The sequence below is a fragment of the Geotrypetes seraphini genome, chromosome 2 (genome assembly GCF_902459505.1).
Source record: "Geotrypetes seraphini chromosome 2, aGeoSer1.1, whole genome shotgun sequence".
Lineage (NCBI taxonomy): Eukaryota > Metazoa > Chordata > Amphibia > Gymnophiona > Dermophiidae > Geotrypetes > Geotrypetes seraphini.
In genome coordinates, this window is record NC_047085.1 from 494,981,957 (window position 1) to 494,987,956 (window position 6,000).

Sequence of the window (6,000 nt, forward strand, 5' to 3'; positions counted from 1 at the left end):
GCCGTGGCCAAAAGTGATGCGCACGCGCGGTCGAACCAGACTCAGGAGAGGGCGAGGGGAAAAGTTGGGGAAGTGGGAGACGGAAGGCCGGTGGTGGCTGGTTAAAAGGTCGTGCGGATATGGCGTTAGAAGAGGATTCTGGGGAGGGGGGATTGGATTCTTCTCGGCTGGGTGGAGACTAGAAAAGGGAGAGCAGCTCGGTGGAGGAGATGCTCTTTGAAGTAGTCAATGGGACGGCGTGGCAAGAAGGATTTTTTTTTTTAATGGATTTAGTGCGTTTTCGGCCCCCCCGTCCTCCCAAAGAGCCCAGAACGGTCCAACATACATAATACAGCATACAATTTGCCAGAGTGATAGTATTTTTCAGGTGCGAGTTTTTAGTAGTGGTCAGATTCGACTAACTTTATTGGCATCACAGTTTTAACACGTGTAGCCAAAGTATTAAATTTAACAGGAAGGTGAAAATTTTAAAAAAGGCAAAATAGTCATAGTAAAATAAAATTACAATGTATAGAGACAGCAATAGTAATGGTAATTTCCAAGTTCTGATGTTGGTCAATGCTGGAGCTGACTAGATTAGACTGTACATTTCTCTCTCCAAATTCAGGGGTTTAGGACTGGCGAATTTGGTTATTCGCAAGTTTCTAAACCCTGACTTACCTCTGCCTCCCGGATCTCTCCATGGCCTACCTGGTGGCATAGCAGTGAAGCGGGGCAGGAGCAATCTTCCTACGTTCCTGACCCATGCCACGACCTGCGAATGTAAGTTGTAAAGGCACAGAGCCCTAAAAATTCTGAGTTCCTTTAATCCTTTTAAGTGGCCAACTCTGACCCACCCTCGCCCCCTTCTCCTGTCTCCTAGACCTCTCCACACCTTACCTGGTGGTCTAGCAGTAAAGCGGGGCAGGAGCGATCTTCCTACGCTCCTGCCCTGTTACAGAGCCATCAACAAAAATGGCTGTATTGAGTCCCTGCGTCTCATGAAACCACTGGAACTCACATCAGCCATTTTTGTTGACAGCTTTGCACTGGGCAGTAGTGTTGGAATAATGCTCCTGCCACACTTCACAGCTAGACCACCACGTAAGGTATGGAGAGGGGCGGGAGGCGGGGGGTGGGTCAAAGTCAGCCCTAAAAGTTATTCACAATTTTTCCATAGGCCAGCTCTGCCTCTAACTCCGCGAATATAAAGGGAGAAGTGTTGAGTAGCAGAATACGATTATTTTGTTGCTCTTGAAAGATCAAAGGGCGATATAATGAAAATGAAGAAGGTTGGTTATGGAACTGTTCTGAGCTGCATGAAAGAATTTGAACATTTCACATTTGTAGTTTTTATCCTCAAACATGTTTTTCATACATCTCTGAAATACTCTACTGAAAATAATGGAGACAAACCCCAAAATAGGAATAGAATTCTAATATGTGAGATAAATGTGGTTAAACACAATCTTTTGAGTAAATCTGTTGAAAAGATTTGTGCAGGTAACTTCAAGAGATCCCCACTGAAATTTTATATTTTTAATTTCCTGCCCTGTAGAAAGGTTAACTACTAGTCCTAGCCATTCAGGTTTTCAGGATACCCACGATGAATATGCATATATAAATTTGCATGCACTGGGAATTTCTCTTGTTCATTGTGAATACAGTACCCTGAAAATCTAGGTGTGTCCCAAAACCTAGGTGAGAACCCTGGTCTATACGGAAGTTAAACAGTTTTAATGAGGAAGGAAGAGAGGTATGATTAAGGTGACCATACATCCCGTTTTGAACGGGACAGTCCCTTTTTCACATCCCCTGTCCCTGCCTGTTTAGCTTGCTGCGGCTGCCAACGCTACTGGAGGGAGGTTGTCAACTCGCTGGGAGGGTCGGGAGGGAGAGATAGGAGGGTCAGCGGGGGTTCGGCTGGGAGGGGGGGAGAAGCGGTCTGCCTCGGTGCTCCATTACCATTACCTTCTTCGGGTAGCAGCAGCGTTTACAATTCGCTGCTGTTGCCGGCTTCAGGCCTTGCTCTCTGCCGGGTCCTGCCTACTTCCTGTTTTCATGAAGACAGGACTCGACAGAAAGGAAGGCCTGAAGCCGGCAACAGCAGTGAATTGTGAATGCAGCTGCTGCCCGATGAAGTTCTTGGGTGACAAGGAGGAAAGGGAGCAGAGAGAGAGAGAATTGGGGAGAGTGTTGAAGGAAGATGAGGGAGGGAATGAAAGGAAATGCCAGGGCTTGGAGGGAAGGAGGAAGGTATGCCAGCCCAAGGGAAAAGGAAGGAGGAGATGTCAGAGCATGGAGGGGGAGGGAGAGATGGAAGAAAAGGAAAGGAGAGAGATGCTGGGAATCAGGGAAGAGATGATGCCAGACCATGGGTGAAGGAAGGAAAGAAAGGAGAAGAGAGAGATGCCAGAGCATAAGGGAGGGGGTGGAGACAGAGAGAGAAAAACAGAGAGGTGACAGAGCTGAAATCAATCATGTACAAAGGAGAGAAGGGGCACGGGATAGATAGTTTATAGAAGGAGCATAGAAAAAGGGAAGATGCCATATGAAAGAGAGAGGGCGGACACTGGATGGAAAGAGCACAGAGGGCAGTGAATGGAAGGGGCGAGATAGAGGGTAAACAGTAGATGGAAGGGATAGAGAGAGGGAAACAGACACTGAATGGAAGTGTGGGGGAGAGGAGGGACAGCCGCTGAATGGAAGTGTGAGGGACAGGGGGAGCAAACACTGGAAGGAAGTGGGGAGGAGAAAGAAAAAAGGGCACATGCAGGATTGAGGGAAGAGGATAGAGCTGGCAAGCTATAGGTAGACACAGTGAAAGAGGGAAATTGAGGACTGAATAGTAAAAAAGAATTTAGACAGAGGCAGAAAATAAATTGAGAAGGAAGACCAGGGAAGAACAGGAAGAAGGGAGCGGAGAGAGAGATGCCAGAGCAGGGGAAAAGGAGAGGAGACAGATATCAGACCTGGGAGGAGGAAAAGAGGAAGGAGATAGATACTAGATCCGAGGGGAAAAAAGGAGGAGAGAGATATGCTAAAATCTGCTGGGAGGAAAGAAGGCGAGAAAGAGGCAGAGAAAGGGGGGGGGTTGTAAGCACATTAGAAGGACTACAGAGAAAAAGGCTTTGACGAAAGTGGAAAGACAGGAGGCAGATGCATGACTATGGGAGGTTCAAACAGAGGGGGAGAGAGAGGAAGACCTGGAACAAAGGTAGAAAGGAGAACTGACACTGAATCTGGGGAGGGTAACAGAGGGAAAAGAGAGAGAGACCTGGACCCAAAGGGGATGGGGCTGGATTCTGAAAGAAATGTTGAATGCAAAAGAAAGAAAGATTGGATGCACAGTCAGAAGGAAGTGCAACCAGAGACTCATGAAATCACCAGCCAACAAAGGTAGGAAAAATGATTTTATTATCAATTTAGTGATCAAAATGTGTCTGTTTTGAGAATTTATATCTGCTGTCTATATTTTGCACTATATTTGTCTATTTTTCTATAGTTACTGAGGTGACATTGCGTATTTTAAAGTAATCTGCCTTGACATCTTAGAAAAAACCCTGAAACTCATAAATGATAATTAATATTTTCTCTGCGTATAGTGTGCATTGTGGTTTTTAAAAAAATATTTTATGTTTACCATTATAAATTAATAAGATATTGTGTATACAAGAAAATGAATGGAAGAAATTGGGGGCGGGGCTAGGGTGGGGCTAGGGCGGGATTGGGGGGCGGGACTGAATATTAATAGATGTCCTGTTTTGATGAAAAAAATAAATGGTCACATTAGGTATGATTAAAGTGTGTGATGCAATGGTTAGAGCTACAGCCTCGGCACCCTGAGATGGTGGGTTCATATCCCGCACTGCTCCTTGTGACCCCGGGCAAGTCACTTAATCCCCCATTGCCCCAGGTAAGTTAAATAGAGTGGGAGCCCACCGGGACAGTTAGGGAAAAATGCTTGAGTACCTGAATAATATGTAATCAGCATAGAATTGTAGGATATGTGGAATATAATTTTTTTTTTTTTTTTAACTTCACTCCTATAGACATTATTAGAGGAGTGGGCCCAGCCAGGTTTCAGGATTTCCCTCAACCCTGTCCTTGGGACATACCAGTCAGGTTTTCAGGGTATTCACAATGAATATGAGGAATTCTCCGTGTATGCAAATTTATTCATGCATATTCATTGTAAGCATCCTGAAAACCTAAATGACTAAAAATGTAAGATTTCCTTGAGTACCTTTTTAAGTTACCTGAACAAATCTTTTCAGTAGGTTTACTCAAAAGATTTGTGTTTAACTGCTTTTATCCCACACATTTTAGAATTCTATTCCTATTTTTATTTGTCTCTACCATCTTTTGTAGAGAGCATCCTTTTTATTAAAAATATGTTTGAGGATAAAAACCACACATGTGCCATGTTTAATTTGCATACAAATAGATCTAATGCATATTCATTGGAGAAATAAAACCTGACTCAGCTGTGGCCTTTGAGGACCAAGGTTTACCACCCTTGCATTGTTAGGTACTTGAAAAGATTTGGAGCATACATCTACCTATCAAGATATCAACAAAGGAAGCTTTTTTTTGTTTAAATCTTTATTGATTTTCAAACTTTGATAGTGCAATACAATTGGTAAATCATAAAATACTGCATAGAACGCACTAATAACTATACAATTATTACATTAAACAGTCATTTACTCCCATCCTCATCTTAATTATTAATACAATAAAAACATATGATGTGATTTCAATATTATAATTAAATAATTTAACTCCTCAAAGTACATTTCCCTCCCTCCACCCACCCTCCCTGGATGTGTAAAGAAATCTAATGAAAAGGGAAGAAACATGACCCTTATTGTAATGCAACAAAAGTAGTCAATGGACTCCATATATCCTTAAAGGACTTACTAATCCCCAAACGTTCCGCCATCTTTCTTTCATACTTATATGTGGTGCACACATTTACCCACCAAAAAGTGTAATTAATCCTGTCATGGTTCTTCCACTTATGTGTGATCAGTTGAACAACTAATCCTGTCATGATCAGGAAAAGGCAACTTTTATACTTATCTAAAGTAGGCTTAACATGTAGTAACGTACCACAAATTACAGCTTCATAGGTTAAGGGAATAGATGACTCAAGAATGAGATTTATTTGTCACCAAATTGACTTCCAGAAGCTAAGTATCAATGGACAAAAATATAACAGATGATCCAAAGTCCCTATATTAATATGACAGTGCCAGCATCTGTTAGATTTAGAATTATCTATTTTTTGTAATCGAACTGGGGTCCAAAAAATCCTATGTAATAAAAATAACCATGTTTGTCTCATAGATGCTGATGCTGTACATTTCAACCTCCAAGTCCAAATTCGTAGCCAACGAGACACAGAAATATTCTGTCTTATCTCGATGCTCCAAATATCTCTAAGACTATTTTATCCTAGGACAAGCAGGCAGCATATTCTCAACATGTGGGACCATATATCTTTTAGATGCTGCTCCAATTTGGCATACGGGGAAATTATTGGCTGGGGTCCATACGCTTTACAGTTGCCCAACGGCACAAATTCTGAACAATGGTGAACTTTCTTCTCAATTTACTTACAGAGGGGTTCCACAGGGGTTTGTACTGGGACCGCTACTTTTAATATATTTATCAATGATTTAGAGATGGGAATAACTAATGAGATAAATAAATTTGCTGATAACACAAAGTTTTTAAATCACAAGAGGATTGTGAAAATTGCAAGATGACCTTGTGAAACGGCATAAAAATGGCAAGATGATGTTTAATGCGAGCAAGTGCAAAAGTGATGCATTTGGAAAAGAAAAACCCAAACTATAGCTACCTGATGCAAGGTTCTATGTTAGGAGTCACTACCCAGAAAAATTAATTATCTACAGTTAAAAAATTCTGGAAAGGCTTCTACCCATAATGAGGTCTTAGAGATAAGGGGGAGATTTGGATTTGACAACCTTCATAGATAGTTCACTAGAGGTG